The sequence below is a fragment of the Protopterus annectens genome, chromosome 4.part1 (genome assembly GCF_019279795.1).
Source record: "Protopterus annectens isolate FY-2018-M chromosome 4.part1, PAN1.0, whole genome shotgun sequence".
Classification (NCBI taxonomy): Eukaryota; Metazoa; Chordata; order Ceratodontiformes; family Protopteridae; genus Protopterus; species Protopterus annectens.
In genome coordinates this window covers 610027090-610051831 of record NC_056734.1, presented here as the reverse complement: position 1 = coordinate 610051831, position 24742 = coordinate 610027090, and the positions used below count along the sequence as shown (strand labels likewise).

The following is a 24742-nucleotide window of genomic DNA, read 5'->3' as shown; positions in this document are numbered from 1 at the left end:
GTATCAGTTATGTGATATAAATCTTCATGTATGCACAAATATAGGTCTACACTTTTCAGAAGAAATGCTGTTAATTAGATGCACTGCAAGTTCTCATTCATGGAATATGATCCTTTCTTTTGCCTGTTCTGTCTGTATAGTATTATACTGTACTGCTATATGACCTATATTGATACGAAAATTATCAGACAGTCAAAGCATCAACAATCTGCACAAATCTTTGTTCAGTATTTAAAATTTCTGCCTCTATGCTCCCTAGTCTATAGTTCAATACCAGCCTCTGGTCATTATCTGTATGGAGTCATTATGTTCTGCCAAGGATGTTTTTTTTTTTCCAGGTACTTTTTTTTTCCACATTCCAGCATTCCAGAAATTATATTGTTTGGCTGGCTGCTCTAACATCTCTCTCACACACACACACACACACACATATATATATATATATATATATATATATATATATATATATATATATATATATATAAACATGTCCCTTCACATCCACTTTGTATTTTTTATCAAATGCCTTTCTTTATTTTCACTTTATAACCTACATTTTAAGTAGCAATTCACAGAGCCAGTCTCTGTCTCTAGTCTGGCCTTATAATGATCACATTCCCACATCCACATAGGGCATAATAAAAGTACAGTTTTGTACCTACAATAAATGTAGATGTTCGAGTGCTCATACAGCTGCAGTCATCACACTTGGGTTATCCCGCCGTCAGGCGGGTCCTCGGTCGGCCGAATTCCAAAGTCTAGGTCCGGCGTCGGTTGTCGTCGATTCTTCCCTGACGTCAGTGCGGCAGGGGTATAAAAGAGGCAGCCGATGCCATTTTCTTCAGTTTTTCTTGCCCCAGATGTCAGGTGCCCCCAGAAAGGAAGGCGAAACATGATATTATGCAAACATACACAGTAGATAAATCAAACCAGTAGTTGCAAGCAAATACAACATAAAGGAATACCCCAAATAGGTTGTATGTTAAAGGTGTTAGACAAAAGCCCTGTCCTAAGAGGGGATGGAGGGAGGGTAACCTGGACTGCAGCTGTATGAGCACTCGAACATCTACATTTATGTTAGGTACAAAACTGTACTATGTTCATCGTGCATACAGCTGAGTCATCACACTTGGGTAGAATCCCAAAGCTAAGTAAGGGTGGCAGGTACTAAGCGGAATTAGGAGGGGCTAGAATGCCCTGCAGGACTGCTGTGGCAAAGCCCGCTCTAGATTTTGAGTATAGTGGAAGGTGGTAGTGCTTGGAGAAAGTGTGCACTGAACTCCAAGTAGCTTGCTTCCAAAATGTCCTTGGTAGGGAGCCCCCTGAGGAAAGCTGCAGAGGTAGCTGTAGCCCTGGTGGAGTGGGATCTGATGTATACAGGGACTGCTTTTCCATTAAATGAATAACAAAAGCATATGCAGTGGGCTATCCATTTTGAAATAGTCTGTTTGGAAATAGCCTTTCCTTGAGCACCTGTAGCATAGGACACAAAGAGCTGCTCAGATTTCCTGAATGACTTTGTTCTGTCCAAGTAATAACGAAGTTGCCTGTGAATGTCCAAGGAATGTAGTAGCCTCTCTCCTTTGTTCTGTGGATTTGGATAAAAGGTAGGTAAATGAATAGTCTGATTCAGAGCTACACTGGATACTACCTTTGGCATGAAGGTAGGGTTGGTTCGTAAGGAAACCCTGTCCTGATGGAAAATGATGAATGGTTGCACAGCCATGAGGGCCTGTAGCTCCAAAACCCTGCGTGCTGAGGTAATAGCCAGAAGGAAGGCTGTTTTCCATGACAAGTATTGTAGCTCTGTTGAAGAAGCCAGCTCAAAAGGAGGCAGGGTCAGCTTTTCCAATACGAAGTTGAGGTCCCAAGCTGGGGCTGTTGGTTTCCGTGGGGGTTTTATATTTTTTGCCCCTCTGAGGAACTGCCTTAATAGAGGATGGGAGAATAAAGGAGGATCTGTATTGTATTGTGCAGAAATGGCTGATGCGTGGATCTTGATGGAAGAGAAGGAAAGGCCACTGTTTAACATCTCAGCTAGGTACTGTAAAATTTGAGGAATATTTATTACCCAAGGATTCTGGCCCTTTTCTTGATTCCAGGAACAAAATCGTTTCCATTTGGCGGAGTCGATTTTTCTAGTAGAGGGTCTCCTGGCCTCCAAGATGACATCCTGCACCTCCTTGGAGAGGAGAGTCTGATGGGAAATTAAGGTATTCTCCATGCAGCTAGATTTAAGGTTTTGAGCTGGCTGTGAAGGGTTTTGTAGTTGTGTTGGGACAACAGAAGAGGAACTAGAGGTAGGATCCATGGTGGTGAGTGTGACAGGCTCTTTAGGAGAGGATACCAGTGCTGTTGTGGCCAGTCTGGAGCAATGAGAATCATTTGTGGCCTCTCTGCTCTGGTTTTTAGTAGAACTTTGGTCAGTAGAGGTAGAGGCGGGAAGGCATGGACTGTCAATGTTGTCCAATTGAAAGAGAGTGCGTCCACTTTCCAGGCCTGTGGATGATAGGTCCTTGAACAGAATTTCTCCAACTGTTAATTTCTGTGGGTAGCAAATAGATCTATGTCTGGCTGTCCCCATGCCTGAGTTATCTTTGAGAAGACTTGAGGATGCAACTTCCATTCGTGTGGGTCTGTCATATTTCTGCTTAAGTTGTCTGTCAGTGTGTTTTCCTTCCCTGGCAGGAATTGTGCCTGAGGTTGAATTTGTAATTCCAGTGCTGTGTTCCACAAGGTCATAGCTTGCCTGCACAGGGGGTATGAATGAGTCCCCCTCATTTGTTTATGTACCACATGACTGTGGTGTTGTCTGTCCTTATTAATAGCTGGCCTGGATGCAGTAGGTCTTTGAAGGTCATAAGAGGATTTTGCATGGCTAGCATCTCCTTTTGGTTGATGTGTAGGTGCTTCTCTCTTTGGGACCATTTTCCCTGAATGCACTGATCTGCCATGTGTGCTCCCCAGGCGTAGTCTGAGGCATCTGTTGTGATGAATTGAGTTGCTTGAGGTAAACAGAAAGGGAGACCTGTGTTTCTTTGGCATGCTTGAGCCCACCACAAAAATTCCTTTTGAAGGCATGGAATGAGTGGTATAATTGTTTCCAAGCTGTGGCTGTGTTGAGACCATAAGTTTTTTAGGTACCATTGTAGTTTCCTCATATGCAGCTTTGCACATGGTATTAGTAGGATGCAAGATGCCATGAACCCCAGAGCCTGCAGGGCTTTCCTTGCAGTTAGTCTGGTTAAAGTTGCCATTTTGTTGAAGTATTGAGACAGTTGCCCTTGTTTGTCTGGCGTGAGGTAGGCCATCTGGGTTGTTGTATTTAAGCTGGCACCCAGGAAAATTATCTGTTGAGAAGGTATTAGTTTTGATTTCTTTTTGTTCACTGTGTAACCCAGGTAGTTTAATAGTTTTATTACAAATGCCAGATGCTGCAAAAGAATATCCTTGCTGTCCGCTTGGATCAGGCAGTCGTCCAGATATGGGTAGATTTGTATTCCTTGTTGTCTGCAGAAGGCAATTACTGATGCCAGGCATTTCGTAAACACTCTGGGTGCAGTAGATAAACCAAAGGGCAATGCAGAGAATTGGTAATGGGTTGAACCTGCAAGAAATCTGAGGTATCTTCTGCAATCTTGTCTGATAGGGACATGCAGGTATGCCTCCTTGAGGTCCAACGTTACCAGCCAAGACTCCTTGCCCAGCATGGGAAGAAGCTGCTGTAATGTGAGCATCTTGAATTTTGGTACCTCTAGATATGTGTTTAGAATAGATAGGTCTAAGATGGGTCTCCAATCTTTGTCCTTCCTTGGTACCAGAAATAGTCTTGAATAAAAGCCTTGACCTTGTTCTTTTGCAGGTACCTCTTGAATTGCTTTCATATCCATGAGAGCGGAAATTTGTCTTTGTGCCTCTGCCCTTTGATTTTGTGGCAGGTTTGGCATGCCTCTCATTTTTGGAAGGGTGTGAAAGTGGAACCTGTAGCCTCTGTCTATAATATCCAGAATCCATTTGTCTTTTGTAACAATGTGCCAGTTTTTTGAAAATAAGGCCAGTTTTCCACCCAAAGGTGCTGCCATTATAGATTTGTTTGGCAGGCATAGGGGAAGTCATTGTGTCTGTTTTTTAAATGACTGTGGTCTATCTTCTCCACCTCTTGGGGTTGGTGCTTGCCACTGTCTAGCTCTGTAAGATCCTTGAGGTTGTCCTCTTCCCCTTGGGCGTCTGTATCTGCCCCTTTGGGGTCTGTCCGTGGCTGGAAAGGACCAATTTTTTGAAGGCCAGTTTCTGCTGAAGCGTGGAGGTTGCACCTGCAAGAAATCTTTAACTGTTTGCATAGATTTCGCCTTTTCCTCCATTTTCTTTAGTACCTCCTCAGCTTTAACACCGAACAATACATCTTTTTGAAGTGGCGCATCTAATAACTTTGCTTTGACATAATCTGGTAAGGTTTGCTCTTTGAGCCAAGCATGTCTACGTATGACAGAACCCGTGACAGCAGCTCTACATGAGGCCTCTAAAGCATCAAAACCACACTGCAAGGTATGTTTACCCACTTGCTCTGCTCCATGCAACAAATCCTGCAACTCCTTCAAGTCTGGTTGTTCTGGTTGTGTCATTTTGCTTTTCAGCTGAGATAACAAAACTGTTGGTACTTTAACATATGGAACTGACAGTTTAATGCCCTCATGGTTAAAGTGGCCGAGGTGTATACCTTTTTCCCCCACCTTTCTAATGCTCTGGAATCTCTCTCTGAAGGTAAAGGGTTTTTAGCAGTAGAGGCCTTAATCCCCTTGGGACCCTGTGAAATAGTTTCTGGGTCAGCAGTATGGCTTTTATAAAGGAACTGGTGAGAATCAGGAACCCAGTAATATCTGTCTGGTTTAACAGGGGCTGGAGGTAAAGAATCTGGATTAAGACTGGCTTCTGCGTACACATCATCCAAAATATCTAAGACAGGAGGAATAGCCAGGGGCCTATGCTGGGGAAGCAGTGGTAATTCCCTGAGCCTTTTCTTGGAATGTGAGAAATCTTGGCCTTCCCAGTGGAAGTGCTCTCTCAATGTATGCAGGGTTTCCCCAAAAGAGTAGTCCTCAGGGGGGGAGACCGAGGGAATAGACTCCTCAGCATCAGAGTCTTCAAAAGGGGAATAGGCGTAATCCTGGTCCTCAGAATGGTCTGAGGTAATAGAAGCCTGGTCTGAGGAAGGGTAGTCTTCCTCCAACCTGGGTCTTTTGTCTGGGGGGGGTTGAGAACCCCTGATGAGAGTTATCAAATCCTCAGCCATTTTAAGCATCTGTTTTTTAGGCATGGGGCCTTGAGAGGAGGTCTGAGGACCCTGTTTTTTAGTTTTCATTGCAGCTTTAGATTTAGTGAAGGATTTAATAGAGAAGGTGGTAGGCCTGAAGACGCCTTCAGAAATGGCAGGCCTCGCTAAATTTTCGGTTTCCCCGCCAAGAGTGGCGTCGGTATCTGCAGTGGGAATGGAGACCGAGGAACCTGCGACCTCGGGTACTGAAGTCACCGGTAAAATAGTTTCATCGGTAGTCAGGGGCTGCATAGGCGCCTCGCTGAGAACCGGTAGTCGGCCTAAGCGTGGTCTCAGTACTCAGTGCAGGCCTTGGATGTCAGTCCTTATCTTTGCGTCTTTTGCCTAAAACTGGCGTCGGTGTATCCGACGACATGATATAATTAAATTTTTTGCCAAAATAATGAAGGGCGAACTCCGCCCGGCGCTTAATAGTGCGCTTGCTGAACCTAGCACAAAAACGGCAGGCCGAGACATCGTGGTCTGGCCCTAAGCAAGGTATACAGAAAGAGTGAAAATCCTTATGCGGTATTTGCTTCCCACAAGAAATGCAATTATTAACTTTGTCTGACATTGGTCTGAGGCAAGAAAAGTTTCCCCAATGGGGTACTTAGCTTTAAAGAAGACGTCGGCTGAATTACGATTCGTAAATCTCAAGAGCTGGCCGACCGGCACTTGCGAACTGCTTCTGCTTCGGGCACCGCGCGGCAAGAAAGACTGAAGAAAATGGCGTTGGCTGCCTCTTTTATACCCCTGCCGCACTGACGTCAGGAAAGAAGCGATGACAACCGACGCCGGACCTAGACTTTGGAATTCGGCCGACCGAGGACCCGCCTGACGGCAGGATAACCCAAGTGTGATGACTGCAGCTGCATGCACAATGAACATCATTAAGCACCTTTCCCAACATCCAGCCAGTCAGTAATGGTAATTGAGAAAGCCTATCTCTTTTCATCAATTCGCACTAGCATTCTACCTTCACCCGTCTATTACCAGGATACTGATTAAAAATCACCATTTTACATCAGCATAAGGCATGGACCCCACCAGAGAAGTAAATGTAGTATCAAGATATTCCCTTAACTCTAATTTGGCCATCTTTCTTACACGCTAATTGGCTCTGTTTTCTACTTCATCTGAGCCACTCAGTGGAGTGCCTTTTTCTCAGCACTGATTGAAGTGCAGCATCTAGCCTGTGGTGTATTCATTTTCAACTTAGGCTGTGGGATCATAAGCAATATTTTCTTCCCTTTTCCACTGAGTACTTGCTTGTTCTCAGATGCCCTTCTTTGTTTCTAATTACCCAGAGTGGTACCCTTTAACTAGACACACCTTGTCCTTTTCACAGCAACTTCTCTCCATGGTGCTTCGTTATGCCTCACTTCTACCAATTCTTTAGGGGGTCTCCTGACTATGCTGCCTCATCTTCAACAAGAAGCTTTCAACATCTGTTATATTGCTGTACTTTTGCCATATGCATCCCCCTCATATATCACCACCAAATGTTTTACTTTGGCTGTCCTCCCTAGATAAATCTCTAATATAAATATCTGCACATGGAACCATACATGCACATTTGAGCTCTTACTCTTATTTGTCCATTTCAAACTGTTTGTCTGCTCAGCCTTCATGAACGTATTTGTTTTTTCAGTTTATTTCCTTTGCTATACTCATTTTATACATATGCCATCCACTTACTCCCAACAGTCTCCTCAGGACTCAGACCCTGACTGATTATCCCTCTCACCTGTGAGTTTTATACCTCCATGAACTTCAACCCACTAGTTCTTAAAAGCCAGGAATTTTATATCACTGGTACAGAGCCTTTAGTGAGATTGAATATCTTTAAAGATGCCACTGTTACTCACATAAAACTCTGTTATTACCATTACAAAAATCTAAAATTTAATTACCAAGTACATCAATTCATCAAAATAAAACAAAAAACAAACAAACAAAAAAACTCATCAAAATATTGGTGCCCTTTATAGAATCAAACCACACCTTACTGACAATGTCAGAGAAAACTATTGCCTCAGACTATTTAATCCCTACTCTTCTCTATGTACAGTAGTTGTCATTCTCATAAACTTGCCCTCAACTCAGGCATTTGTCCTTCCACAATGTTATAACAAAGTGACTAAATTCACCACTGATCAACATTATAGCAATAACCCATGCCTGGGTGTGGGTAATGCGGGATTTACCCACGGTTGGCGTGGTTTGGTCCCGAGGGCGACCAAACAAAGACAACCGTGGGTAAATCCCGCATTACCCACACCCAGAAGTGGGTTATTGCTATTATACTATGACGTTATTTAAGAAAAGAAATAATTACTTTTCTTAAATAATGGCATTGTATAATGCCTCTTTGCTGCCCTTCCGCAGCTGTCTGGTATCCGCGGCAGTTCTGATGTACTGTGCATGCCTACGCAGTACATCAGAGCTGTGGCCAAAAGCAACGGAGAAAGCAAGATCTCCGTTGCTTTTTACTGTTTTGCTATGTTAAATGGGTTTAACATAGTGAGACAGCTTTAAAATAAGCAACGGAGATGTCCGTTGCTTATTTTAAAGCTGTCTTGCTATGTTAAACCCATTTAACATAGTGAAACAGTAAAAAGCAACGGAGATCTTGCTTTCTCTGTTGTTTTTTTTTTTTTAAACCTGTCTCGCTATGTTAAATGGGTTTAACATAGCAAGACAGCTTTAAAATAAGCAACGGAGATCTCCGTTGCTTATTTTAAAGCTGTCTCGCTATGTTAAACCCATTTAACATAGCGAGACAGGTTTAAAAAAAAAGCAATAGAGAAAGCAAGATCTCCGTTGCTTTTTACACACTGTGTCGCTGTGTTAAAGGAGTTTAACATAGCGAGACAGCTTTAAAAAAAGCAACGGAGATCTCCGTTGCTTTTTTTAAACCTGTGTCGCTATGTTAAACTCTTTTACATAGCGAGACAGTGTTTTAAAAGAGACTTATACTAATGGAAAAAGTCCCGGCGACCGGACCTTTTTCCATTAGTATAAGTTGATTTACAACGTGCACGCTGGCCAATCAGCGTGCACGTTTTGGAATATTAATGGGGGGTCATGGTATAATATCAAACCCACCACTGTTGAGCCCTAAAGCAGCTAAACTGGCTCCAACTTGAACACTATATTATCCTAACTACTCATATCTAATACATTTATATACAAACCACATAACTGTGATATCCTAAAAAAAATGTCATACTATGTGTTGCTACAACTCATACCCTCAAGGCAAGTGATAAAATGCTTCTGAATGTTACCAAACATAGCTATACTGTACAACGGAGAAAATACCTCACAGACTCATGGACCTGCTCATGTACCACTGCTGGCTAGACCATACTTACTAATTAGATACTTCTCTACCTTATAACTTCTAAAATAGGCACTTTTCTTTTTCAAACAGCCAATATTTCACTACTATCTCTCACTAGGACACCCCATCTCCACAACCAGAATAATTTATTGAATTATTTCACCATCCTTCTCTTTGCTTTCTCTACAACCCCCTCCAAATCTCAACTTTAAAAACCCTTAACTATACAGTCCTTACTCTCCAACCTAAAGCAACCTCTACACCACCCACACCTCTATCACTCTTTCTCTCTCTCTCACTCATATCATCACCATCTAACACTACCACTCTCCTTACCCCCTTTCTGAAAACTGTAGACAGCTCTATATACACTATACCTTTACCTTGACCCCACACAAATAAGTCTACTTCCCTTCTCTACCCACCAACACTAGGCAAGGGGTTTGGGGGTTGGCAAATTGGTTAAGGTGTATACCTCTCATAAACAAGGTACAAGGTTATAATTCTCAGTGTTACAAGGGAAATTTACTAGGCTTAAAATGGCTCATAAGCCTAGCACTTATTTATGAGTGTATGAGCTAAGGGTGCAAGTTCTATCATTCCCAGAGCCAACATTTGCTCTAAATTAGAAGGCAACAGGGACATCTGGTTTGCAGAATGAAGAGGAATCTCATGAAAATGGGAAGCAATTTCCATTACTGTCTGTAATCCTGTTGCATAAGGTTCAGAACTCACTTTTATGAGGCAATGTGATGCCACTGTGGAAAATAGAGACCTAGAATGTGAAACTGATTTTGAGGCATTCCCAAAGTTGGAAGAGGGAGAGGGTAGCACAGGCAAGTAGTTATTCACACCTTTTGGACTGTCCTTGATTCTGGGAATCTCCCTATTTTTTCTTTGAGTCTCCTTGAGAGGCTACTTGAAATTTTAACTGTTAGAGATTTGGTGAGATGTATTTATTTGTTTATTTAGTTAGTTTTGTTTACTGGCAAGAGCAGTGATCAAATTTGACCATTTGCAGTGTCAGCCCAGGTGACAAATGAGTAACAGTAGTAAGACAGTAAGATATAATTATGTGACATAACATAGATGAAAACAATATACACATATTTATCAGAAAATTGAAAAACAACTAGGATCAGGAGTATAAAATGCATAATACAGGTGTTATAGGTGAAGTATGTCTGGCCCAGACATATTATATATAACTGTGGAGGAAGATTTTGGCAGTGAATAGAGTAGAAAGTATAAAACAGTAAAAGCTGCAATAGTTGAACTCATAACAGGAGAAGTGGATATTAGATATACAAGAGTGAATGGAAAGGACAGATGGAGAAACAGTGGGTGTGAGTTCATATGTTGGAGACGTTAGCAGATTAAGGTTACTGGAATTAACACTGACAATGAGTTTAACAGTAGAAGACTTAGATAAAAATATCACTTTAGGATCTGATTTGAGATTAGAAAACAAGAAATTATTTGTCTGAAAGATTGCTTGCTTGGTTGATATTCTGTAAAAGGATCCTGAATAGGAAGGAAAGTTTTTACTGTACTTTGAGAAGGAGAGGTGAAAAAAAGTGATGCCTTGAATCAATTTTCCTCTCTCATCAATCTTTTTAAAGACCTTACAGATAAAGGCTCAAATATCACATCTTTATCCACAGTGGCATTCAACATCTCAACCGTAATATATTTTGGGAGGAGCAACTCTTTTCATAACTGAACCAGCAGCGGACCTGGATAAAGCATCAGCAGAGTTATAAGAGCGCACTTTAAATAGTGTTTGGGTTCATGAAAAGCAAGTCCAATTAAATAACTCAATGAAGTTTTAACCAGTGAAGGAGGAAGATTAACAGTTAACTTCTTATATTCTCAAAAGAAGCTAGTAAAAATTTAAATATGTGAGCCTGGCAGTTGAAAATTCTGAACATTAAGGTAGCAGAGGAATACATTTTCTTTCCAATTCTCTGAATAGGTTTCTTGTCCTTGTCACAGGGAATGGGGTTAGCATTTACAATGTGTTTAACAGTAGAAACCTCAGGTAAATATATATCCCTGCAGGATCTGATTTGCAATTAGAAAACAAGAATTTGTGTATCTGAGGTACTTTGTATAACCTATCAGACTTTTGGGAGCAGGAGGCTGAGTGTCATGCATTCTGCAAGCTGTAAAGAAAACAACCTCAAAGGCAAGCAACATACAAGGAACAACGTATGACTGAAGGAACTCCAGCTGTGACAAATCATAATACCTTTTCCTGGGACAGAGACATTTCCTTCTGTTCCCCATTGAAATAAATTTATCATTTGGTTAACAGAGTTAGAAAAAATAACTGTTATAGAGGGAAACCTGGAGGAAAAAATAACCAAATAAAAAAATGCTTTCATCAGAGTCAGAATCTACAGTGATGAATTACCTGAAAACTCATACTCCACTCCCATTCTTGCTCATCTGAATGTAAAGCATTGTCAGACTGAGAGGGAAATTTTTTTCTTCTTCTATAAGAAGATAGCAAGAAGCCAGGATTTAACACATTAAAAGCGGAATTTAATCCCTTAGCAACTCACAGAAAATCTTCCTTACCCATAGATAAAGAGACAGGAGAGAAAACATTTTTAGGTTTCGGCTTCTTCTTGTTAGGAGATTCCCTGGAAAGGAACTAGCCCACTGGCCAGGAAATCAGTCACCTTAGCCTGACTAAATGGTAAACCTTCAACTGCTCCTTCTCCTGGGCCTGAAAAGAGTAGTTCTTCCTTGCCCACTAAAGTCAACCCCACAGTTCAGAGGGTGTGCCAATCTCCTGGCCATTAGTGGCTTCCAGAGGGGCTACACCAGAGGTAGTGGGAGTAAAACATAGATGGTACAAGGAATCAGTATTGTCCACAGCAAAGTCAGCCACCAATGACTGAGTTAGTGATTAACACAGCTGGACACTCATAGACTCCCTAGCAAATTTAATTTTTTGGACAGGTAAGAGCAACACAGACTGAATGCTTCTCCATGTTCATGCAGAGATGGAGAACTCACAAGCGGGTAGTGGAGCATTAGTGAGTCAGTGAACCTTCTGACTGTACATTTTATAGCCTAATGCAACATTTTCTCTGACAGTCGCAAAAATGCTAAATTCTGCCCTGCACATAATAAACATATACAAAAACATAATACTAGATTTTTACATAGTATGTCCACACAAGAAAATGATAAGCAAATGTCACTTCAAAAACATGACAGTCCCAGAAAAAAAACCTGTGTGTGAAAATAACAGTTGCATTAAAAAAAAAAATTTTTCTTTATGACGGAATAGAAGGTTCTTCCTAGAAGGGGACTTACCTGCCCAGTCTTGAAAGGATCAGTAACCGACCATGTACTCCAAGGAGCAGTGGCGGCTGGTGACTTCAAATCAAAGGGGGGCTGCAGGAGACAGCTGAATGGGTGGGGTCAATGGGAAGGGGTGCAGCCAACTAAAAAGGGGAGGAACTATGCTCAAAACCACAAAAACTAAATATACTGCCCTGGATGCCATACCGTCATTATGAGAGTCCAATCAAGACAAAATGAAGTGTAGAAGAATAAAAATATTTCAATGCATTGGCTGCATGACAGCTTAATATCTAGATGGAAACAAAAAAGTTTGTGAGGCATGAAAAAATAAATTACTTTTTTTAAATACATTAATGGAATGCCAGTCAAAATCAAGTATAAGAAAAACAAGCAGCACTCAATTCAAACCACTTCTTGCACTGCAGTTCTAATTATAATTTATATTCAGCTTTATTAAAGTACCAAGTAACATGCTGAAAGTAGAAATCTCTGATGCCCCCACTTGTAAAAATGTTCCTTATCCAAAAACGACCTGCTGCCTGACATCTACTTGTTTCATGGGGAAAACATGATCAAAGTAAAAAATGAAAAGCAAACAAGAAATAAGCTCAAGATACATTGCTTAAAAGGATTACTGTACAGGTTATGGACCACACGATTGGCATTCTGTTTATGGGTAAAGCCTGCAGAGATGACTGGAAGTCTCCAAGTGTAATGAGACTCTTAAAATAATGTAATCCTGTTCTTCATTACAAATACTGGCATATGCATTTCAATACCCAAGGCTTATACATTATCTAGTTAATTATTCTCTACATGGCAACAGAAAGGCTTTCAATGTTGGCAATTATTTAACAGTATGCTTATTAAAGCTTACTTGCATCTTGCAATCTCAGCCAAGCTTACCTGATGGTCATTAAAGTATTGCTACTTAAACACAGAGCAACAGGCACTTTGAGTAATAAGCATAAATCAACAGTACAAAAAATATGACAGAAACCAGACCATTCTGTAAAAATCAAGGACAGATGAAAAACCACTCTAGTACTTGTGTCTACCTTGGATGGGTGGGATACTCTGCACACTTACACTGCATAACTGCTCCTTGCCTTGTTTGGACACATCCAGAGTCACTACATGGGGAAGTGGGGTGCAACAAGTATGCCACAATTTGAAATGTCTCTGGCTGACTGTGATGGCCCTGACACATTTGTCATACCTCTCAACCTCAGACCAAGAAATCTGGACAAAGCCATACAAAGAAGTAGGACAAAGGCCCAAAAATAAGGACAATTTTTAAATATTATTCTTATAAACTTAGAAAGATAATAGAATATGTCTTGCATTAGTATGAATTTTCTGAATGGTATGAAATCTGAAACTCAAATGTCTATCATTATTTTCTAACTTCAGTCTTTAATGATTTGTCACTAATTTGCCAAAAAAAACCCCACAATTTTATGAAAAATGGACCAAAAATGTGATGTAAAAATATAAAATAGCAACACAATACAGCTGGGAACCTGTCAAAGAAGGGACACTTTAATATTAGTACAGCTAACTTGAGCAGCTGACAAAATAAAATAATCTACATGCATTTCTGAAATAAAAGTAATCTAACGGATTATTACAGTTATTTCTTAATTATAAACCCTCCATGTTTTCTTCCAAAATTGCTATTTTGCAGAGGGATCATTAGGGGAAGAGCAACATTTTGAGCCAAAATCAGGGACAGTTGAGAGGTTTGGCTATGCCTAATTTTATAAAGCAATTTATTTCCATGTACCTCTCAACCTGTTAATGCAACAAATCAGGACAAGGCCAAATACATTGGGGGAACATATAAACAGTACTAAAAATTGCTCTTGTATAAACTGAGACAGTCGATAGAACATGTCTTACTTTAGCATGCATTTTTCTGAAGGTTATGAAGTCTGAAACTCAGTGTGTCATTAGTGACTTAATTCCTAAATGATTTGCCAGAAAACCACAAATTTTATGAGGAACGAACCAAAAATAAGAAGCAGAAAAATCTATTCATTCTTTGAAAATCTGGACAGTTGGGAGGTATGGTTCAGCTGGGGCTGCCTAGGTTTGCCGCCCTTCCCCCTCACAAAACCATGGTCGAATGGAGCCTCCCCCCTGCAGCCATTCCAATGATCCATTACTTGGCTGTTTCACTCCATTTACCATAAACACTAATGTGCATACTGATTTACTTCTATGATGATTTGAACTTCATTTTGAAAGTTTTATTTTGCATTTTACAGCACAAACACTAAGACATCTGCTAAACAAACTTGGCATTAAAACTTCTCTGCCATGGAAACTCACATTCATTAAAACAACATTGAAACCCACATTCAAAGAAAATACATTTTACCCGTGGCAGATAAAGATTAATTCTGGTCTGTTTTCAAATCATAGGGCCCTTGCATATGAAACATACATGTGCTCTTTGATACACCTTCCTATTGCTTTGAACATTTTTCCAGTAAACAATGAAACAAAACGCATGCACCAATGACAAAACTCCCCAATTCAGAACATTTTCATCATAAAAGTCTACTCAAACTTCTACAGTCCACTACTATCAGTAAATATGCACAATTCTACAGTCCACCATTATCAGTAAATATGCACAATCTCTAAAGTAGTAAAAAAGTAATCTAAATAATTCCACGTTAAATAAATCTGTAATGAAGAGGTTGCTTCTAGCAATCACCTTTATATTTCATGGTTTCATCGAAAAATAAAGTGTCTGATGCCCGTGAGGAATAAATTGCCTAAATTATATTAAAAATAAGCTAGTAATATTGCAATAGGAAATGGGTGGCAAACTGATAACAGGCTCATAGTATCTTAACTTTCAGTACGGCAGCATTCACCCCTTATGGGAGTAGAACCAACAACCTTCTGCATCAAAAGTAAGTACACAACCTGTTGTGCTATTAGCAATGTGAGCTGACTTAGCATAATCAGCACTAAACTTCTCTTCCCCTGCAGCTCTCAGCTCCTTGTAAAATCTACTCAATACTCAATTGCATCTCAACTTCGCAGCACAAGAAATATGGAAAAAGCCAAATTTATTGGGGTGGATCAAAAGGGCAAAAACCAGGGACACATTAAACATTGCTTGTATAATCTTGGAAAGTTGCTAGAATAAAATGCTGTGTTACCACCATACATTTTACTGCCAAGGTCCCTGTGCAAAAGAGTCAGAACAACATACCACTATGCCATATCACCTGCTTTGTGAAAGAAAAATGCTGTGTTACCAAAATAAGTGTGAATGGCTAAGCCTGCCTAACAGTCATGAGTGAGTTTTCTTTTTTTTTAATCACTTACAGTAAAAAGATTGTCAGCCACATAAAAGAAAAATCACTGTTGCTTAGCAAGGAAAAGTACATTTTTGGCAGCTACATTTGTCTGCTGTTTGTTACAAGAGACATGATGAAAATAAGATGTGCATAAGAACATATCTGCTACTATTGTAAAGTAGTTTCTTGAGAATCTATCCAGTCACTTACTGAGTTCAAAACGAATTAGGGCTCATCACTTAATTGCAATTATTTTTTTACTTGCAGCTCCAAAAGAGAAGCTGTACGAAAGTGCTTTGCGATTTTTAAACATGGCTACATTTGCTATTATGCATGTCAAACTCACACCTCAGTGCTTGACTTTTTGTTGCTAGTTTCACTTTTTGCTTTTCTCCTTCATATTGTCATGCCTAGTTAGTACTGCTATATTTTGTGTAATCCATCTTATTAGTCTAATTATGTATTCAGTAGCACAGCTAATTTGAAAACTGCTTCATCTGCATGTAAAGGCTGACAAATCAGATCATATTTAAATTTAATTTTTAGCTGTTTCTAGCTGTGTGCAATGGTTCTTCATTTTCCAAACCAAGCATTAAAAGATACCATAAACAGTAGTTTTGACTTTCCTAATCTGTTCCACGCACTCAACTATCAGTATACCAGCTAAAACTAGCCAGCAAAAAGTATAAAAAAAATGAAACAAACATATGCACGCACACACACACACACACACACACACACACACACACACACACACACACACACACACACACACACACACACACACCTTGTACATCCAAATCCCTGTCGACCACACACTTACCTGTAGTAAACCACCATAAATCCCTGTCCGCAAACCACCACCATAAATCCTATGAAAATGAGCGCAAATCTGACCCTGCCCATCGCGAGATCTGACTGCAGCAAACTCCAATCCAGACCCTGCCCATCGTGAGATCCTTCCCCCGACGAGACTGCAGCAAACTCCTGACTGCTGACGTTGCAGTCTGACCCCGACGCGTTTTCCCAGCGAGTTCCAGGACAGTCTATGCAGTTTAAAACTGCATAGACTTCTGGGAGCTCTGTTCTTCACGTCTCCCAGTCAGGACTGCTGCTGAGACAAGCGCATGCTCCAGACTGTCTCAGCAGCAGTCCGGACTAGTGCGCATGCGCGAAGTCCGCGATTTTTAAAATTTTTTTTTCTTTTTATTTCTTTTTATTTCTTTATTTTTCTTTATTTTATAGTTGAGGGGGCTGCAGTCCGGCAGTCCAATAGCACGGGCCGCCCCTGCCAAGGAGTCTGCAGAGGCAAAGCACTTTGATGGCAAAGAAACTCTGGAGTTTTTTGATTCCCAGACCATTTTTTATATTGCTCTGCTGTAGCCAAAGGCAGTTTGGGCATCTGTAAGGTGCTCTAAAGCTTTGAGAGCTGGCTAGTGGTAGTATCATGTTCATGAATATAACCCGCATAATTTAGGCTACTGCAACAGTAATCAAAATGTTGAACATCACAAAAACAGGTTTAAAATGCGTAGTTCTAAGTTAATCTTGATGACTGGTTTAATAAGTTATTTATTTATTGATTTTACTACAAATGTTAAGCTTTATTCCAGCATTAATAATGTCTACTATACACTACTTCTAGTACCTTAATGCATCATATACCAGCTGGAAAGCAGCACATAACACAATTTTTAAATGTATTCCTATAAGCACATACAGTGGCATGGGCAGTTTTTCACATAAGATTAATATGACTTATTCATAGGTTCATGGGAGTTTACTAGGCTAATAACCCTAGGGCCTTTACAAGCCTAGCCATGTAATAACCTGAGTGCTCTTATTGACATACTTAGATGGTCATTGTTAGTAGAGCGACTCTGTGATCAGCACCAACTGCCCCTGACCATGAGGGACACAGGTTCCACCCCCAGGGTGAATTTACGGTCACCCATCCAGTTGTCAAGGTTACGTTTGAATAGAGGCATCAAGAAGCTCTGCTTCACATGGAGTGGGAACTTATTCCAGAGGAGAGGCAGTCACTGGGAAATATATGTGTCTGTCCAGCATGTTCTGTTAATGCCACAGTCTAGGTTGAGATCCTGGAGTGAGTTATTCTTGTCCCATTTGATTTGCAGATGTGCAGCACTTCCATTAGGGGAGGGTCCGACACTGCTCTGTAGGCCAGGCACAGCTCACCTCTCAGCAGCCTGTATGATAGAGAGTACAGTGATAGGGCTTTCAGTCTTTCCATGTATGCCATGTTTTGAAGGCACTGGATTCTCTTGGTTAGAAACCTCTGTGGTCTCTCCATTTGCTGCAGGTGTCTGGTGAGATACATACAGAAGGGGGAATTGTGCTAAATTAGCAGTCTGACAAGGGTCGAGTACAGCGGATCTATAACCTCTCCGGTCTATGATGTAATATCCTTATTTATGAGATGTACAGTGTAGAATGCTTTATTTACCACTGCGGACACATGGTGATCAGAGTTTAGATTGCTATCAACCTGTGTTCCCAAGTCTCACACCACTGAGTTTGAGCTTACAGGGATGCTATCTATATCAAAATTAGGAGGGAGCTACTTTTTTGCCAGATAGGAGAATGAAGCATTTATTATTATTATTATTATTATTATTATTATTATTATTATTATTTTAGAATACTTTTTATTGAAATTAGCTTTGTGGCTTTGTCTCTCTCTGGTTCTATAATGCTCCTCAATGTACTGAGCTGTCCAGGGTGCTAAAGTACCATCTCTTGCATAATAATTGGTTTGTGGTTTGCACTGGATGCAGCTGTTGCCTGTATTGATGGCTTCCCACCTGTTTTAGTTTGTAAGTAAAAATATAAGTAAAAAAAAAAGATTTTTTTAATAAAGAATTTTTTTTATTCAGTTGGTCTCAAAAGTAAAAAATAAGGAAGAAGTGTGAAAATGTTGCAAAACAAACACAGACTACCAGATTTTAGAAAATCATTCAAGGTTAGTTTTGCTGATTCCTGCTACATTTTTTGGTACTTCATTACCAGAATCAGGAAAACCAACCTCAAATGGTTTTCTGAAATCAAGCTATCTGTTTGTTTTGCAAAGTTTTCAGTTTTCTTCCTCATGTTTTACTTTTTAGTGTGACTGAACAAAAAGCATTCTTTATTAAAGAAATCTTTTTTTACTTATATTTTTTGCATAACATTTTAGTCCGTGTGTTTGGCACCAATTATTTGTCTGTGTCAGTCCTTTCTGTAATATGTTAACATCATTGGGGGACTCTATGTCTATGTCCAGTTTACAGTCATCTGCAAACTTGGTAAGCCACTGGCCCTCTACCTTTGCCTGGATGTCAGAGATATAGTTTCTAAACAGTACAGGGCCCAGCACAAATCCTCGTGGTACCCAACCGAAAACTGATCTACTAGTTGAGTTGGACTTCCCAACTTTAACAGTGTATGTTCTGTCAGTGAGCTAGTTTGCTATCCATCTAGTAATGTGCGGGTTAATCCCCAGCTGGGAGAGATTTTCTATGATACTTAATTGGGGGATTGTGTCAAAGGCCTTGGCTAAATCAAGATAGGTAGTATGTACTGTCTTGCCCTCATCCAGGGCTTTGGTGACATTCTCAAAGAAGTCCACTAGGTTTAATAAGCAAGATATATCCTTGATGAAACCATACCAGGTCAGGTCAAGGGTTTGAAGATTATCCATGATGATTCTTTCTATGGTCTTGCAGATAAGGTTGGTTAGGCTTATGGGTCGATAGATCCTAGGGTCAGTTGATGGACCCCCTTTGTGCAAGAGGATTACTGTTGCAATTCTCCACTCTGCTGGGACAAAGCCAGTTCTCTGGCTATGGTTAACGAGAGTGCTGAGTGGTTAGATCTTGTTTTAGATAGTTTAGAAAGCAGCCTGGGTATGTTATTTGGTCCCATAGAGGCCATGTTTTTGGCCTTGGAGAGTGCTTGTATGAACTGCTCTTTGGAGATGCTTGGTAGAGGACTGGTGTTAGGAATGCTTTGGTGTATGTCTGGTGGGGACGGGGGGGTGAAATTATTGTCAAATCTGTCAGCTAGGAGGTTAGCAATTTCAGGTTCAGTGTGAGGGGTACCACCACTATAAGGTCGGTACACAGCTGCTCATTCCCTTTTAGGTTTTGGATGTAGCTAAAGAATGCCTTATGATTGTCTTTAGCTAGGGATGCTAATTTAGATTTGTAGCTAGCCTTAGAGGACTTAACAAAAATCTGATTTGCTTGTTCAAGCTGTGGAGGATATTCTTCCTCTATTGAGTAAGTATTGAGTAAGTTCCCTCCTGTTCTTAGATATTAGTTTCCTTCTTTTGATGTGTAGCTTGTTTATACTTACAGTTCACCAGGGTGGCTTGTATTATTCGGGAAGGCCTGTTTTTGTTCATGTTGGGTACAGCTGAGTCAATGCATTTGTTTAATTGGCTGTACAAGGCATTTATGTATTCTTCTGCATACGAGTAATTCCTGGTTATGTTGGCAGGGGCTTTGAAACTTTTTACACCATTGTGTAGTAGGCAATAGTTTGCTTTGGAGAAATTTTTCATTTTTTTTTAATCCTGCGGGGGTGTCAGGTTTGGTCTTTACTTCAAACAAGACAGAATTACGGTCTGACCATACCAGGGATGGCAACACACAAGAGGTAGTGCAGTGACCCCCCCCCATGTTGGTCAGCACTAGGTCAAGGACATTTGAGCCCCTTGTGGAGGTCTCAACCAACTGTTCCAGGGCATTTGAATTAACAAATTCCAGGACCTTGTAGCGATTATGTTTGTGCTCATATATATATCACCCAGTCAATGGAAGGATAGTTGAAATCTCCCATGACCAAGTTGTTTGGCTGTATACTAAGTGACTCTAGTAAGTCCAAATAGGAAGTGTGCGTCTCCTGGATCATTGCAGGGGAACTGTAGCTAGCGATGATGTAGAGGAGTATTTTACTGTAGTTAATTGCACCTGGAGTAGCTCAGGAGAGTCGCACTGTTCCACCAGTCTCATGGTGTATTTGGACTTAATGAAGATGGATTCATCTCCACCTCTGGTTCTTTCACACTCATTTTGGGGTCTAAACATGTGAAAGGCATCGTAGACTTGTATGTCCAGCATGCTCTGAGCGGCCTTGAACCAGATCTCAGTGACTGCAGAAATGCATCTTCCAAGATGAGGAGTGCTTCCAGGGAGTGCAGTTTACTATTCAAACTCTTAGCATTAAGCAGCATGACCTTAAGTTTGCCTTTAGTGGATTTCTTTACATCAGAAGTTTTGTTGTTTGGACATTGCCTAAAAAATGCATGATGAGCTGACAAGCATCTTTGCCAGTATCTGAAAACCTTGAGGAGACAGATGAAGGCCATCTCTGGCAAAGCAGCATGGATTGTCAACCATGTCTTCCCAGGCAAACAGATAACTGGATTGCTCTGGTGTGATGCCAGAAGCTAAGCCAATTATTGAAATTAATAATTTGTTGTCTGTATTGTGGCATCATCATAGGTGAGGGTAGAATACTGATTAGGGATAAGGACATACCTGGCTGGGACACATAATCTGAGAGTTTGGTCATGTCTCTCTTCATATAGTTCCGAGAGGTACATCTAAAGTCATTCACACCAGCATGTACTATGGCAGTGTCATAATGGTATTTGTTGCTTAATGACTTGTGTGCATGTATGATTTCATGGATCTTGGCACCTAACTATGACCTCTTTGTTCAATCTGGTAAGGGGACATCTGTGTGTCTCACTACTGAATTGCCTATGACCAGAACATTAGGTTTTGAGGTGTTTTGCCTTAGGGGTTTAATTGCTGAGACACTATGTGTGTTGATGTGTGTAGTGGTGGATTCTGTTCATGTACCAGTATGTGTATGTTGTTTGAACTTGGGAGGTCTCCTGTCTTTTGCTAGGCTCTTAGTGAGTACCTCCACATATTTGAGTTTATGTGTCTTGACCTTATCTTTATGTTAGAGGGGAGTTGTGACTGCTGACAGCCTGTTGTATGAACTGCATATTGTTATGTGAGAGGACTACTCTAATTTCATGACATAGTCACATCTCTCACATGCTGTGTTTGTTTGCTTTAGGAGCAAGTGATTGCCAGTATACACGAGGCAATTAGTATATTGCCTCAGGATGCCTACATCAATCAGGTTGGCTGGAGAAATGGTTGGAAAGTGTCTGGCCATTATGGCAGGTATATATTGTAGTAAGTAGTTGTGATGGGCTAGATGGACCAGGTTTTGTTTGTGAGACTAACAAAGGTGGCTATTCTGAGGAGGGCTAAGGGTGGAAGACTGTGTCAGTACTTCAGAATGCACAATTGAGTTGCTCGCTAGGTAGCAATGTGCAACTACATTGTGCATAGAGAGGCAGTGGAGCTAAGGAGGGTTCTCCAGCAGATATCAAGGGAAAACTGTGTTTCTAATACCAAGATTCTCAAAAGTGACATTAGATGGAACAGATGCTAAAAGCAGATAAAGGAAATAACACCAGATGGTGAAAAGCATTCATATGGCATATAATGAAATAAGGATGCCTTGAGGATCATTCAAATAATGTCTATATCCAAAGAATGAAACAGTTGTTTACAGTTTTACTTAGATTTAAACCTTTAAAGAAATGTTACTGAAAACATAATCAAAATTTACTATCTAGAACATATTTGATTGGGTAAAACAGAACAATTAAAGTGTTTCATCAACTACTATGGCAAAGTATCTGGAAAGAACAACTATGTGTTGGGGTTTGCATAATGGTTACGGTATTTTCATAGGTTCATAGGTTCATAGGTTGGTACCAGGCTATCGGCCCTAAGGCCTATACAAGCCTAGCCTTAACAATTCCCTGGATATTTCTTCCCACAGTATTTACTTCTCTGGGCCCCTGTCTAGCAGGGCAACTGACATGATCCCCGGGGTGAATTTCCTATCTCCCATCCAATCATCAAGGTTCCTTTTGAAGAGGGCCAATGAGGCGCTCTGCATGACATGTATGGGCAGTCTATTCCAGAGTATGGGGGGTCTCTGCATCAGGAACCTATCCCTCCAGCATGTTTTGTTCATTGTGATGACAAGGTTTAGATCCCTGGAGCGTGTGGCTCTGAGGGATTTCTTTAAGTGCAGCATGTCCAACATCTCAGGGTTCGACATGGCCTTGTATGTTAAGCAGAGATCGCCTCTGAGTAGACGATATGCCACAGAGTATAGCTGGAGTTTTTTTAGATGGTCAGCATATGGCATCTGCTTTAGGCATGTGATTCTTTTAGTGAGGTATTTCTGTGGCCTTTCCAGCTGTTGCAGATGTCTTGTGAGGTACATACCAAATGGGGCATTATACCCTATAATGGGTCTAATGAGGGATGAGTACAGTGGGACAATGACCTCCTTTTTTCTGGATGAAAAGCCCTTAGTGATGAGGTGTGCCACATAGAAGGATTTCCTGACTGTTGGGGCGATGTGGTTATCGAAAGTGAGACCACTGTCCACCTGTGTCCCTAAGTCTCTCATCACACTTTCGATGTTTAGTGTCCTGCCACCTATGTGGTAATTCATGGGTACATGTTTTCTTCCAAATGGGATAACTATACATTTCTTGGCATTGAGCTTGAGCCCATGGCTCTGGCACCAGGCATCTGTTTCTGTAAGGCCCTTTTGTAGACTATCCACATCATTTGGGGATTCAATAATGGCTCCCAGTTTGCAGTCATCTGCAAACTTTGTTAGCCAGAGTCCCTTAGTGTTGGCCTGTACTTCAGAGAAGTAGATGCCAAAAAAGAGTGGTCCCAGGACTGAACGCTGAGGTACTCCACTTGTCACTTGTCTGGAGCTGGATTTGGAGTCAGCTACTTTTACAGTCTGGGTTCTGTCAGTAAGCCAGTTGGCAACCCATCGAGTGATGTATGGATTTATGCCCAGCTTAGTAAGTTTATCTATGATTCCAGAGTGGGGGATGGTGTCGAAGGCACTCATAGACACAAGGTACAAGGTTTGATTTGTACCTTTGGTATGAGACATTTGGCTAGGTTTAAAATGGCCCACAAGGCCAGATAGCCTAATATAAACCTATGAAAAAGAACCTTCAAGGTGGGTTTGACATAATAGTTAAGGTCTTCAGATCATAGACATAAGGTACAGGCTTTGATTCTGGCCTCTGGTTACTGGCTGACCTTAAAATGGCCCTTCAAGCATTTAACCTAGTATTCACATATGAAAATGTGACACTTGGATTTCAATTCAGAAAAAGTTAAACTTTTGAGGGGTAGGTTTGGCACAATGGTTAAGGGTTTCACCTCACAGACACAAGTTATTGGCTAGGGTTAATGTGGCCCTTTAGGGCAGTTAGCTTAGTATTCACCCATGAACCTATGAAGTATGACAGGAAGGAAAACATGTTCATATCCCTGCAACATGTTATAATTCAAGTGAAAATCTTCTAGTGTGCAGATGTATCAGGAGTTACTCATTAAATGGAAAATAAATTCTGATTTATAGTGTTGTGAATAAGGACATAAAGCCTCACAGATTCATTGCTTGATACGGTGTCCAGAAGCACAGGCAAAGTGGAAGAAGAAGATGAAAACAATTACTGTAAAGTGTTATATTAGAGCACATCAATCTCCTAACACTGACGGTTGGCATTTGAATTCCTGTAACAAACTGAAACAAAAATTAAGTTGTTTTAGCAGATGCTCCTACTGAAAGCTTAACTCTTACTTAATGGAATCAGAAATATTGCATGCTTCGCCATTAGCACCATAGGTCCATATTTGCATGGTAATTCCTTTTAAATTTTATTAATGGGCAAAAGTTGGGGTGGGTTTTAGTATATCTGTCGTTCGTGTAATAAGCTATCAGTGGTAAACAAAAAAAATATATTATCAAGTGAAAACTAAATTATAAATACTTGAATTACTAAGGAAGTCTGGTGTCTGAAATCTGTTAGTATCAGAGACAATCAGTGATAGAATGTTAATCTTTCTATAGAAGTTCAGTAATTGCATATGTTGTGTAAGCAAAGCATTACAGGAACCATAGGATCAAAGAGTTTTACTCAAGAAACACTGTGTGCCAGTCAGAGAAACAAGGTACAGTAACTAATCTTTAAGCATCTGATGTTCATGCCATAAACCTAGGAAAAGCAACAACAGGAAGGTGTCCATTGACACAAGGACTGTGATAGTGCTATGCAAATGCAAATGTAGCTATCTTGGTATTTGCATGAACAGACATAATTCAGGTCATAAAGTGTGCTTAGCATATACTATGATGGACATGACAGTATTGAAGTATGTAAGTTTATTGACATTTAACTGTAGACAACAGTGCAACAAATACTCAAAAAATGAACACAGTAAAATGCCTTATTAATGTGATGGCTGCAGATGCAGCCGTAGCAGCTGAAGCGTATAGGTAGGCAGTCATGCACTGCTGCTG

General features: G+C 40.5%; 1 protein-coding gene across 1 annotated transcript in view; it reads right to left on the bottom strand.

Annotated features, from left to right (window-relative positions):
- Positions 1-24742, bottom strand: part of DNER (delta/notch like EGF repeat containing) — a 1500171-nt gene that overhangs the window by 87815 nt on the left and 1387614 nt on the right. The gene's annotated exons all lie outside the window — the stretch shown is intronic.